The sequence below is a fragment of the Lonchura striata genome, chromosome Z (assembly GCF_046129695.1).
Source record: "Lonchura striata isolate bLonStr1 chromosome Z, bLonStr1.mat, whole genome shotgun sequence".
Lineage (NCBI taxonomy): Eukaryota > Metazoa > Chordata > Aves > Passeriformes > Estrildidae > Lonchura > Lonchura striata.
This window is the reverse complement of record NC_134642.1, coordinates 8695870-8711292: the sequence shown is the minus strand read 5'-3', so window position 1 is coordinate 8711292 and position 15423 is coordinate 8695870.

The following is a 15423-nucleotide window of genomic DNA, read 5'->3' as shown; positions in this document are numbered from 1 at the left end:
ACAACTATTGTATCCATTCCTAATAAGCGCAGCTATTTCAGTTATGTAAAATAAAACTTGCTGGGAAAACTTCACCATAAAGTTCATCAATACTTTTGCTGTCAAGCACAATACCTGTAGATATTTTTGAATGAATCATTGTGAATGCAGTCATAGAGTTAGACAAACAAAACCCACCCTGAAAATTTCAGTGACAGGGAAGCTCACAAAAGTTCTCTTCAGTGAATAACAGTGGAAATCTGCTTGAAAACCACCTAAAGTGGAGACCAGCCTGATCTCCCTGCAGCTTTCATGCCCTTTCAGAATAGTCTAAAATACACTGCAGTAACACTTTGTTAGCAGTTTAAATCACTTGCATCACTTTTCTGTTGTGTTACAACATTAAATTTTTCTCTATTTTTCCAAGCACTTTTCACTGAACTGTAGAGAATTTGTCTGGGAAAAAACATTATGCTGTACTTAGCTTGTTCTTGACAGACACATTTTTCTTTTGTAACCTTCTTCAGTGCTTATGTGATTCCACCACCTTCTTAATCTAGTTATTTCTGTGCTCACCTACATCCAAGTTTTTAATACTCCCCAAATAATCCTCATCTGCTTCAATCTAAATAATTTACATCTTGATTTCTCACTTGTTTTTTCCACAGTGGCACTTGGCCATTTTGGCCCTGTGTGAAACCATTTAAGAAGGAATTTACATTCATATATCTACTTAAGAATTAAGATACAAATGTGATCATCACCCTATGCTGCACTTAGCTATGCTTGTAGCTTTTGCTAGATTTTGTACTTGGTTTCTCAAGTAGTGGAAATGGTATAAAGCAAAACTTTGCTTACAACATGTTAGACTCTGACAGGAAAAGCAGAAGACTGTGCAATATGAATGGCTGAATTTTGCAAGTTAATCTTCAGACATAGGTAACAATTTTCATGGAAAGGTGAATACATTAATAATAATCAAGGAGAGGAGGTCTGCCATAACAGTGGAGAAAAAAATGATAAGTTTTAGCCCTGACTAACAGAATATTACATTCACAGAATCAGTTAGGATTTCATGGACATCTTATTGTCTGACACTAGAAATTACATAATTAGTTTATCATTTTTTCTGTGAGTCCTTTCAATAAATTCAAATTTTACTGCAAAGTTAATTTCTCAATATTGATGCCTGAGTAACTTGCTAATGTAAACATATCCTGAACAGAATAAAATCACATGGCAAGTAGCCTAATTGTTGAGAAAAATTGTCCCTTCAGCTGGAAAAATCTCAACTGGTAAAGCTGAGATTTCTATGTTGTCTATACTTCTCAAGGTATATACTATACATATACTATATATGTCTATACTTCTGAACTTATTTGATAAAGTTGGGCTTTTCATCTTACTTTCAATGTCACACATTTCTTAGTAACCCCAAAAAAAGATGTCAAACTTTGCACATCTGTAAACAGTATTTATGCACTATTCAAAACACATAATTTCTCAAATACACTACACAAATTTATATACACTGAATAAAAATACATATTTCAAATCAAACTTGGTCTATGTAGACACTTAAAATATAGTACAGAAGAGAAAGGAAGAGTATGTATGTAACTTGGTCTATGTAGACACTTAAAATATAGTACAGAAGAGAAAGGAAGAGTATGTATGTACAATGTTCAGAACAGCCCTTATAGTGCTAAGCTTTGCATTTGTGATTAGAAGAGTACTGAAAACACACCAGTCTTTGGTCTACTGTTGAGCAGTGCTTGAACAGCATCAAGGTCATCTCTCCAACAGCCTTCAGCTACTACCAAAGGAGAGTAGGCTGCTTCTGGGCACGAATTTCAAGTGACAACAGTCTCCAACAGTTGAAAGAGATACTCTGAATGGTGTGAAACTCTACTCAAGGACAAAACTGTAAAAAAGGCGAAGCAGGAGGTGTTATGGTTCTGGCTTTCAAAGCTACCCTATAGTTGAGGCCTAGCTTCCAAGACAATGGACACACATCTGCCTGACAATGGGAAGTAGTGATTAATTCCTCTTTTTTGCTTTGTTTCCATGTGCAACTTTTTATTTTCTGGTTGAACAGCCTTTATCTCAGACAATGAACTTTTCCATCTTATTTCCTCCTGCTGTCTTGTTGAGGAGGAGTGAGAGAGCAGCAGAGAGGGCCTCTGGCAGTCATACAAGACAAAGTACAAGGTATTACCATTAGATCCCATTTATCCTTTTTCTGCGGTACTTGGAAAAGATATTGTATTTTGTAACTCTTAACACTAATGTTGTACAGAAAAAAAATGTACCATGATGAATACAGCACAGTGCCATTGGGATAAAGGAGTAAGAGATTTGATGCTTTGCTTATCACATCACCTGAACTGGTATTTATTTTCTGGGTCATTAAAGTAATTACACACTAGAACCAGTCCTGACAGGTTTCAATGTCGGATGGTGGTAATTCAATGTAATTAAATATATTTGCAAGTTTTTGAATAATTCACTTTCAGAACTAGTAAATTTGAAAAAAGTATAAACATGAGTCTTGCAGTAAATTAAAATCCTACTATCTTGATAGATTTCTGGTGTGGTTAAAAAATCTGTTCCCAGGCGTGGTAAATAGTCAGAATTGTACAATGTTGCTTTAAGACAGGTGAAGAATTGATAAGGCTCCTTGAGGAAAACATGGGCTGGGCCATTTGCTTCTCTTGGATCTGGCTCAAGCAAGGCTTAACAACAGAATTATGTCTGGAGTAGAGACTCCCACCCCATGTTATTTCAGGGAGGGATAGAAAAAACACTGCTGTACCATCCAATTGCCACACTGCCTTCACCAGGAAAAAAAAGCCTTGGTTGATTATGGAGTTAAGGATGAGCACAAAGACAGTCTGAAAAGGGTCAGGGACCCTTTTCTGCAATCTCAGTATGTGAAGGAGGACCAAAGTGTTTATTCTACCTCTTCTGTCCTTAGGGATGCAAGTTAAGAACATGTGTTGTGCAATGCATGCGCATCAAAGCCATCAAGCCCCACCCCAACACCTGATTGTTCCATCCCCTAGACAGAGGCCAAAATTTATAATATAAATGGTGGTCTTCAGGGCAGAAAAGGGTGGACTGGCAAAAACACTTGTGGAGGGGGAAAAAACCTCTGGAGAACGAAAACATTGCTGGAGGGGAAAAATATCTCTATCTGCTCAGGATTGACTGAGAGACAGGGTCTCTCCTATTTCTCATCTCCTGAAGGGATGGCTTTAGGTGCGGTTTATGCCTCCAACTGCATTGTAGTACACCAAGAATATTAATTTTTCATATTAATTTTCACAATAATCAGGTTTTTTTAAGCAACAAAAAAGCATGTTCAGGGTTGCCAGTTCTTTATTATTTATTATAAATTATATTTATATAAAAATTATAAATATAATTTATATTATAATTTTTGTCCCCTGTCTAGGGGATGGAACAATATGTGAAAAATGCCAACCACTTGTTTTAAAATTTTTAAAGTTTAACAGTAATAAAATAGTTATAAAATAGTAATAAAATTAGAGCAATAAGAAGTTGGACAATCAGAGTTAGGACAATAAAGGACCATAAAAAGTAAAGAATTAGGATGTCCGGATGCTCTTGGGCACTAAGCCACAAAAGCACACCTTGCTAACAAAGGATTAACCCTTAAAAGCAATAGCCTGTTGCATACTCATATATTTCATACGATTCAAAAATTCCTTTCAAACAAAGGATTTCTTCTGCTTAGTTTCAACTCCCCTCCTCATCTTGTAAATCAATCATGTTGGTACCTCGAAGTCTGGGTCTTCCCGATAAGGAGGCAATAATTCTCTTGGGATCTTAGTGTCTTGTTGCTGTTATCTCTATGCGAAGAATCTCTTGGCTATCCTAGCCATTCCTTGAGCTAATTTCAAAAGGTATCTTACATCACATAGTTTCTATTTTAATATTATGCTATAGCCTAAAAACTATATTTACCACAAAACTTAAAAGAGATACAGCATAACTTTCCAACATAACACATATAGTATTCATTTTAATATTTGCAAAAAGCCAAACATATAATATGCATCTATAATATATATATGTATATATATACACCACTATTAGAATATCTCTCACAAAACTTTCTGATGTGACACATATGACCACTCTGTGTTTTTAGTGCATTTATCATTGGGAATCCTGAATGTGTTCTGTTGCTTCAAAAAAAACTCATCATTGTGAATCTGGATTGTGAACATTGCTTTTTGAGTGCAACCAGACCTATAATGCTGGACCGGTGAACTGCACCTATGCTTCAATTCTTCATTTGAAATCGACCAGACTTACGGTGCTAAATTGGTTATAATCATGCCACACCCAGGCCCTCTGATCTCTGAAGGCCAGCTGGAAACTCAAGGAGTCTCATTTTCTGCTGAATTCCCATACTCTTTTTGTGAGACCAGTTAATCTGGCGTGTAGGGACTTAATTTTTGAAATATGTGTATGTTGACCTAAGTATAATTACAAAATTGTAATAGTATTTAGATTAGATTAGAACATGCTGGATTGATGTGCTAGGTAAATTAAATATTGAAGTAAATAAATATTTTAAAATTATGTACTTTTCCCCTATAGTATGTTTTTCCAAGTGCAACAGTTGAAACAAACATCAAAATCAGGTATTTTTGCATTGAGAAATATGTAATTCCTTAGAATCTTGTCTGAAGCAATTATATTTTAGATATACTTCTTGATCTTATTATGTATGACATTGAAAACCACTAGTGACCACAGTATGACTGTCCATTATTTCCAAAATAGATATAATTGCACCTAAGTGGAGATTACTATGTCTTGGAGCAAATATTTGCAAATTGTGCAAATCAATCTTCACAATTAGGCTAAATGTTTAAGAGCTAATTAAAAATTCTTTACAGATAAACAAGGCTAATCCAATCCAAGAAAAACATGTCTCATTTTTCACCATCTTGGTTCATCTCTTAGGCTTTTTACCCTGAGTGCTATCATAATTAGGTCAAGTTATTTACATGGGTTTTTTTGCAGCACTATATGCTGTTACAAATATTTGCTCTGGGATACAAGTATTTTTTTTCTGTCCTTTAAATTCCGCATACTGTAATAAAAGACACATTGGTAACTGCATACTTATTCAAAATATTCACCAAAAATATATTATTTCCTTCTTCTCTTCATGCGATTTTGGAGTTAAATGAACCAGATACACAGCTGCTGTCAGAAGGAGCAGTCCAACCATTTATTTTTCTTCTTATCTCCTCCTCACCCTTCCCAGTAGTATGATCTAAATAAAAAATTGTATATTTTGTAGAGATATGTTTTGAGGGAAAATGCAGCTCCCACTCAGCATACAACTCCACTGTCACTGGATCCAACACAGTCTAATAAGGAGGTGTGCACATCAAAAGAGTGAAAAAAAGCAGGACCAGTTGGCAACAGCACTGCTTCAGCTTAATTTGAACCAGTCCTAAAGCATCTCCTGAGAATGAAAGATGAGAATAGGATATTTCCCTCTCATTTTTTAAATTTTCTTTCAAGCTCAGATTAACTTTTGACTGCCTAGTAGAGTGACAGCCTGTACCTTTGTCAGATTTATTGAGTTTACCGATAGTCTGTGGACATTGAGTGTAGAAGTTGTGCAATTTCACTGGTCATAAACTTTTGTTGTTGTGCAAGCACTTTTCAGGCCTTTAGGCCCTTCCTGAGAAAATAGAGTATGAGTTGAATCCAAACACCTCTCCAGCCCTTCTCAATGCATATTTACTGAATAATTTACTGAAACTGTAACTGTCCTTTATCATGTTATCATCAAGCAACTGCTGAATACAAAAATGGAATCAAGTAGTAGTATTGAGACCTTGTTTTGCAAATAAATGAAACTTAGATCTCTCCATATTATTGATAGGCTGTTCCTTACTTGAGTCTTGATGATCAATTCAAGAAATTATCTCTCTATAATTCATTAACACTGCAAGACTCTACAGTTATCTCTACAGTTATTTTACTTTAAAAAAAAAGTCACAAAAATTAACTGTGAACTGACATAATTGTTTCTTATTAACATAATTATAAGAGTAGTTCTCTATTCTAGGGGTAGGAAGATTACTTTCCTGCAACATATGAATTTGTTGGCCACATTACTCAGCTTGTAGATGGAAAATTATAAATTATTAAGAGACGCATTGATATAAAACTTGCATTAGTTTCAAAAGGGCGTAGAGGTTTAGTATGTCAGCCACGGAAATAGTACATGTTCTTACTACTGGGGTGAAAATCCAATACACCTGGCCAGCCACCTGGATCAATTTGATCTGGGAAACAATGAGATGATAGGGATGTGTTTGCAGTGAGTACTCTTACACAAGACAAATAATGATGCTGTCTCATGCCAACACCTACTTTAAAAAAAAATCTTGCAAGATGAAGCTTTGATCTGCTGCTAATGGAAGGGATTGGATACTACTGTTAACTCATGAAGTATCCTATTTACTACACAGTATAGATTACAAACAATATGTAAATGAAGGTAGGTTTAGGAGACAGACGTGTATTTAAAGATTTTGTTCTTAAAGCTGCTACAAAAGATATGATCTGTCATCTATAATTTAGAATCATAGACTCATTTAGCTCAGAAAACATCTTTAAGATCATTGAGTCCAACCATCAATGTGACATGAAGAAATCCACTACAAAATCACGTCCTTAACCACCACATCTACATCTTTTAAATACCTCCACAGATAGTGACTCAACCATTTTCCTGTTCAGCCTGTCCAGTGCTTGATAGATCTTTCAATGAAGACATTTTTCCTAATATCCAATCTAAATATCCCCTGGCACAACCTGAGGTCATTTCCTCCTGTTTTGTTAGTTCTTATGTGGCAGAAGAGACCAATGCGCATTTAATTACAACCTCCTTTCAGAGGGCAGAAAGATCACCCTTGAATCTCCTTTCCTGCAGCATAACCACCCCCAGCTCCCTCAGCTGCCCTCTGAGGACTTGTGCTCAAGATCTTTCACCAGGTCCGTTACCCTTCTTTGGACACACTTCAGCACCTCAGTGTTTTTTCCTGGATTGAGTGGCCCAGAACTGAACACAAGATCTAAGGTGTGGCCTCACCAGTGCCAAGATCAGGGGGACAATCACTGTCCTGGTCCTGCTGGCCACAGGCCAGGATGCCATCAGCCTTCCTGGCCACCTGGGCACAGCTGGCTCCTGTTCAGCCACTGTCGACCAGCAACCCTAGGTCTTTTTCCACTGAGCTGTTTCCAGCCACTCTGACCCCAGCCAGCAGCACTGCCTGGGGCTGCTGTGAACCAAGGGGCAGGACCCATCACTCCACCTCACTGAACCTCTCCTGCTACAACTGTAATTTCTAGAATGCATAAACTACCTACTAAGTCACCTCAGCATATTACACAGGTATTAGTATATTAGTTATGTACATGTAAAGTACATAGCTATGATACAAATATTATATACTAATGAATGTATCAGTTCATGCTAGATAATATATCTATTTCCAATATGCCAAGAAGTTCAGCAAAGCTTTATATTGTATAGCCATAGTTTGTCTTTTACAGGCTAACTGGAAGTAAGAGGGCCAGAAGACATTAGGAGAGTATCTGAGATAATAAGCTAAGGTCTTCTGAAAGGAGTCAGAAGATAGATAAAAGCAAAAAAAAAAAAAGAAAAAAAAAAGCTTGCTTACCTCACACACTCACACAGATTATTAATTCACTATTAATAATGTCCACGTACATATTAAAGGTTAGGTACTTGTATGTAAAAAATATGCAGATAAAAGGTATTGGGATGATGTTTCTCTGTCACTAAACTCTATTCTTCAGAGGTATTCATCTGCAAGTGGCCCAAGTTTTCTCTACAATTTATTATTGTAATTTAAGTATACACAGTGAAATTACCTCCCCAATTGGCTGACTCACTGTTACAGAATCATAGAATAATTCAGACTGGAAAAGATTCCAGGGTAAATTCTCAACCTTAACAGTACCATTTTCAGTATTGAATTTACATATTTATTTCAAACTGTATGCAGTAAAGGACTGTCTATTGCTGTTATATGTGACTTTCATATGTTTTCTTGGCTGTTAATGAATTTTTATTTACCTACTGTTCCTCAAAAGTCCCAGAAAAAAATATTTCTGGTCAAATCTTGTTTATGTAAACTAGCTTTCTTAAACTGCTATAGGTCTCATCATATGTCCAAGAATCAGTAAGAAGTTGCTAAAATTTATTTTAAGTTAGTTTAAGATATTATAAAGAAAGAAACATTAATTTTAAATTTTATTTCTGATGCGCAAACATATGATACTCATAATGCGACTCTAACTGGGAAATGAACATTCAACATATTTCATAGACTCTCACCTTTAGATTAATGGCAGTGAATCCATCTTTAATCATCAGATAATACAAATTTGAATTGGATAGAGACAAAATTTTTGATTTTTTTTTTTACCTGAAATTACTTTAAGAATTACTTAAACCACCATTATCCATGCTTTCTTAAAACAAACCTTAAATTAATATTTGCCAAATAACTTCAGCTTTTTACACTATGGACAAATCCACCTATTGCAAGTCACAATGTATTTCCTTTTTATTTTCCTAAGAGTAATCTCGTGAAAGCAGGAAAAGAAAACAACACACAAATAAACAAAGCTCCACTAGCACCCCCACACCACCAACCTGTAAATTTAATCAAAAATTATGCTCTCTAGAGAGTGCATCCATTCACAAATCATCTGACCCACTTGGTTAAAGAAGAGTCAAAGGAAAATTATTTTTGCCTCAGATTTTCAAAATGGGCTGCTTCAGCACTACAGAAGTGCTGAAAAAAAAATTAAACCTTAAAAAAAAATTTAAACCTTTCTGCATTGATGGCAACAGGTACATAATGGAAGTCTGAAACTATTCAGGCCTGCATGAGAATTGACTTTGAGCATTTACTAAAACCTGTTTATCACAGGATTATGATTCTTTTGAAGTCAAGGATTTGAGGAAAATATAATTCCTTACATTCTGTAAGTGTTAATAACAGGTTCTGGATTAAATTCACAAATAATTACAAACTCTAATTTAGATATTGTGTCTTCAACAAGCTTTCAGGAACTTCAAATTATATGCTAACAGTAACAAAGTAATTACTTAACATATGTAAATTAACTGCATTAGCACTGTACCTTTAAAAATGTCTATATCATTAACTGCATTACTTCTTCATTTCCTCTGCATCTCATGCTCCTTGATCAGATGAGGTGAACCCAAGCCCTGGATTTCATGCAGCTCAGAGTAGAAGGATGAAACTGGTTCCCACATGTATAATTAAAGAGTTGGTACAGAAGGGAAGACATCTTTTCTCTTCAACTAATGTGGTTGCCTATAGTTTAATGCCTCCTCCTGCTTGCGCTGAGATTCTGCTGTTGTGAACTCTTTCCTAGAAAGATGCAGAAGAAAGGAACAGCTGTCTACAGAGCAAAAGTTACATCTTATTTGAATTTATGGGAGCTTAATGATCTGAAATATTTCCAAACAATATTTGTTTTCCTATCTTTTTACACATTTTTTAAAATATTAGTACTGTTTTGACTTTATTAGAAAATTGTAGGGTGACACTTTCCTGATATTTCTTATTTATAGAAAAATAATGTTTCTGTGTTGAGCATTTATATGAGCAGTTTTCAGAAGCTGTTTATGAAAGCTCAGAATTGCCTCCACAGAGAAGGATGCTCAGCCCTGGAGCAGAATGAAGACATTAAATAACTAGAATTTTCTTAACATGATCATGGAGAAATTATTAACATGTTCATAGAGAAAATGACATGGGAGGGGACCTCTGAAATACTCAAAGAAGAGTTAACTTCAGACTTAGACAGAGCTGCTCATGGATTCGTCAAGTTTTGAAAATCTCTGAAGATGGAAATTCCAGTTTCTGGGCAGCTCATTCCAGGGTCTGATCCCTTTACCAGAAACAAGCTGTTGTTTATAATGAGTTAGAATTTTCACTGCTGTAATTTATGTCTCTTGTCCTTTCAATGTGTACCTCTGAGAAGTGGTACTCAGAACACTTCTGAGAACACTGAGAAGTGTTTGAGTGATTAAAACAACAACATACCAAATCACCTTGAAGAAAGTGCTTACAAGCACAAGTTTAGATACCATATAATTTAAAAAAAGCACATACATATGGCAAAAAAAAGACTCCACTTGTGAAAGAAAACAATAGGTTCCCAGTAAATTATGTTGAATTTGCCTCACCTACAAAAAATGACTCTTCAGTATTCAATTGTTCCCATTTTTTGCCAGTTACTCTTTAAGCTCATTTTAGTAACTGCAAGGGGAACAGAAAATTTATATTCTTTGCATTGTCTGTGTTGTCTGTCAGTGAACACGGAGACAGAGGTAGCAATTGCTTCAGCCCCACTACTGACACATGTAGCTGCAATCTAAATCCCCAGCTGGCATCCCCACCTCCCAAATAGGATGCATGTCGATGCTGCTATTGGACAGCCCGTATTAGTTGTTTCTCTGATTCAGAAGTTGTCTACACAAGTAACAAGGATTTATTTTCTCCCTAAGTGAACAAAAATCGTGTCTTTGGATTCTCTGGAACCACGGATAAACAAGCTTCAAGGATCACCTTCCTCAATCCTGCTACAGTACATAAAAATCATGTCTTAAACCCCAAAATATTCTAATACTATTCTGTTGCAAAGATTGATGATTTCTGCAAGCAGTTAAGACTTCTTTGAATTATAAGCTTTTTTTGGGAGTTAACTCTGAACATCTCCTAACAGCACTCCTGCTGTTATAAATTACTTTTCTTTCTTAATGAAAGCAAATCCATTCCAGATCAAAACCAGGAAAACTTTACCTTAGTATTTTTTTAACAATTTTCTTTCTGCGGTATCTTTGATAGTAAGATGGCTAGCTTATTTCAGATCTTTCAGATCCTTTTGATTCATTAACACCTCAAGCCAGAACAGTTTGAAGCAACTTTCTTGTATTTTTCAATATTAATTTAATTTCCATGGCATTTGATTGTATGATTTCATATTGTATAATTTTTTATCACTGTGAATGAGAGCTAAAGCAGAACTTAAAAAAAAAAAAAAGTAGTGAAAATCTAACTCTGGTTAGACAGGAATATGTTTTCCACAATGAAATATTTGAATGACAATCCTTTATGTTTGTTTAAAACATGATGGTTAGTTTGTAACCATCTTATTACAGATTCTGCAGGGTGTATAAAATAGTAGAAAGAGTAAACTAATCAACTCTGATATCAGATCACAAATTCATATGTTGGATCTGAAACAAAAATGGAAAAAACACCCCGTGAACATGTACATGAAAAAAAAAAAAAAACAAACCAAAAGAAGAAAATGTTCTGCAATTATAATGATCAGTAAATACTATCATTGGAGATTTTGGTGATCATTAACTATCTGCTTCCTGAAATTAACCTAGATGTCAAGTTTTGATAGTTTCCTTTTGAGTTAAGAGGGAAGGAAAATATTTAAAATTAAGGTGCTGAGAATCCCCGTAAGTTAATGAGCTCCCTTAAATCCTCACAAGATTTACAAAGCGATCTTTATTCTCCATATTAACTGTGTGCTAGAAATACATGTAGTCTGACTGCTACTCATTGACTCCAGAAAATGGAAGAGTGCTCAGGTTGACTACTTCAATAATATTGTTAAATATAAACAGTTTGGAAGCACTCCAATAATATTATTAAATATAAACAGATTGGAAACAATTATTTTTAGATGTAGACTACAGAATTTCACAAGAAGCACAGGAAAGCCTTAAGAATCTTTATCTAGGTAATTGTGCCCATAAGAATGTTCATTCACAGTACCATTAACAGGTGTTTATATACAAATTTCTTTTACTGCATCTACTTAAAATTAAGAACTTTTGAGCAATCAATCAAAAATAGCGCATATCATGTAAAAAACATTTACACTAAATTTATCTGAATTGTAAACATCAACATAAAAAAATAGAGAAAAAATAATGCTCTGCACCAAGAGTCCAGCAAACAATAGCAAGTGATAGAGGAAAGTAAGCGCTAGCAGGGAGTATTTGAAGTGAAATTTTAATTACATACATAGAGAAAAACATATTAGGAACAATTCATTCACTGAAAGGGTTGTCAGGCTCTGTAACAGGTTGCTCAGAGAAATGAGAGAGTCATTATCACTAGATGTTTTTAGAAAATATGTAGGTGTGACACAGAGAGACACAGTTAATGGTGGACTTGGCTGTGCTAGGCTAGTGGATAGACTTGATCTTAAAGGTCTCTTCCAACCTAAATAATTCTGACACTATGCCAAAATCCAATATTTTTACTAAATCCAGTTAGGAACTTTTAGTTCTCTCGTATAAATGTTTGTTCCCAAGTGTGGTTTGGAAGGTTTTTTTTTTTAATCTCCCCAGAAGAAAAATATTAAGGCACAAATGACAGCTATTTTGTGAAAATACTACTACTACTAAATGGATGTTTCCATCCTTTATCAGTTGGTTCAGTGCTGAAAAGCAGTGTTTGTTCAGCGCAACAGCACATTGTTTCCATGAAGACACATGATGGATGCAATGGAGTGGATCACATCCTGCTAAATTGATATAGAGAATTATTATATTTTTGTATTTCTGTGCTGGGAGGTACCTATTGAAATAGCTGTGAAGCTCTGCATGTATGTCTTCTATCCATTGTTCTGCTGTGATTTGGTTCCATTTGCTGGTTTAGGTTGTTGCAGAGTGTAAGTGCACCTAGTAGTCCACAGGTTGCAATTTCTTTTCATGTTCATCATCCTACTCAAAGCTTACTGGGTAAGTATCACTGTAAAAACAGACTAATTTGTATCCCTAGACCATCATAGCTGAGACCACTAAAATGTTCATCCTACCAAGTTTTGGTATGGTATGGAAGACTCCATCTTCGGTGTCAATACAGAACAGAGTAAAGCCTTCTTTCCTTTTTATACAACCCATGCATATTAGCAAATCTGAACTGGAAGTGACATGGCTGTAATTAAAGCAAAAAAAAAAAAATAAAGTAATGAAGATAGTACACATAAAGAGTGAATGAATAAATGAAAATAATACATTACAAGTTATGTAAATATTAAGAAAAATTGAAACAGAATTGAAACAAATTGAAGCAAACATTGAAACATAATAGAAAATACCTTTTAAGTCCTAATTAGTCCAACACTACTGACGAGAAAATCACACAAGATTATCTACATCAGATTTTCTATTACATAGAAATACATTTGCCATTTTTAAAAATATATCAGCATTTCATAATTTTTCATCTCCTTTCAGTACTAAATCTTTGAAAGACCAGTCTTCCTATCTTCCTTGAAAGCTATTAACACGTTGAGGTGACATGCCTTTTTCCCAATATTTGTCACAGTAGTTTTCTTTCTTTTTCTTCTTGCTGTGCACTTTTTTAATATTATTGGTTAGTTCTCCTGGAAAGCTTTAAAGAACATTACACAAAGACCACATGTATCTCAAGTGCTTGTGTACCTCCTTTAAAATAAAAATTATCAGAATGTAAATTATTGTCATATATTTGCAAAATAAGTTGTTCATCAAACCCCATATAACGGAAATTATTAAGAAAAAGTGTATTTTGGATTAAGTATCTTCCTTTTCTATCACAGAGATTCATTTCTCCTACCTATATGGAAATTAGAGGAAAAAATGATACACTTTGTCCTGCAAAAAGCTCACAACTACTTATTTTGGATATATGTGTGTGAAAGTGAGGGGGGAAGATACAAGAGTGGGAGGAGAAGGGTTTAAATTTCTACAATAGTAGTATAATCCATTTGGCATTCTCTCTTGCTGTGACCAAAGTAAGTCTGTGAAGCAGAGTCTCATCTTATGTGACAGAAATATTTATCTGTTTTAAAAGAATGTCGGGTTAATATCTGTGATTCTTTTCTCCAAGCACATTTATGAGACTCTTTCTTCTTCAATAGTTAATCATTCCTTGACACTTAGTAATAGATCATTCACTTATAACAGGGATGCAACTACACCACTAAGAATGAAGGCGATTACTAATACTAAGAAAAATGTAATCATTAATTGAGACTGAGCTATAAGAAAAATAATTAATTTAGCTACAAAAGCTTCCCTACCAAACCTCTAAAATTTCACTTAAGTTTTTGGATTTTGTTTCAAACTGAAGTTCTAATTTAGTTTATTTTGAGCATTTATAGTTTTTTACTTTTTATATATTTCAATTCTTAGCAGACTCATTGTTAGCCAATCCTAGAAATTAAACACATTGCTCAGAAATCACTCTCTCTGTTAGCACATGATGGACATCTCTGATAGATCCTGAACTTCAGTTCTGTTGTTGGAGAATCTCTTAAGGCTCAGCTTTATTCACCATGTTCTGATGCACACATAGCTTAATCTAAAAAAAAAAGACAAGTTGTAATATAAATCACCAATATTTGAACATTCTTGTTGTTTTACTTAAATTATTAGAAGACAGGTACTTGGTTCCTGTAGACGTCATAATACACAAATGTTGAAACAATGTCATTCAGTAAACAAACTAGGAGGCCTCTGTTTCCTTTAATTTTAAATAACTTCTGTATCAGCTTTATAACAACTAGTTTGGAACAGACAAATTTACCAGAGAATCAATTAAAGCTTCCCTTTAATACCACACTTAAGTCCTCCTAGTCCCTTAAGGAAAATTAAAACAATGGGCTGACTGATCCCAGTATTTAAGGATGTGGATTGAGAATCAGGCTCAGAGGCAAAATGGCATTTGCCCTTCAAATTCACAACAAGCAACTTGGATTCCAAGAGTTATTGATTCTACCATCAAGTCAATAATCAATTTGTTTCAGGACTTAAGGCTGATCCTTCCTAGGCTAGGAGGATGTTGGAAAAGAAAATGTTTCTGGAACTGGAGGAAACCTGGTTCCTACCCAGAGCATCACAACAGCATTCAAAGCTTTTGAGAGATTTCAGCCATTCTGTTCCCAGAGAAACTAGGCAGCATTTAGAGCATTAAAAATTCTAAGAAGTTTCTGTACAACACTTTGTAAAAAGCCAGGACACTTTTTGAGTTCACAATGTGATGGTGTCCAATTGAACTCTTCAAGTACCTCTTAAGGTACTCCTAAGGAAGCCAGATGAAGAGTGTTTTATGGGTCTTCAGGAATTAAAAAGTTTCTTTGGTTTATGTTGTAACAAAAAAAAGTCACATTATGTCATGTTATACTCATCATGCTCTGGTTGAAGGCTCTCTAGCCTAATGGAACCAAAAAGTTAGGAGCACAAACAGTTCACCAAGGCCATCAGGACTGCATAAAGAACTTGCAACCTATGCTTTTTTTAGCAGG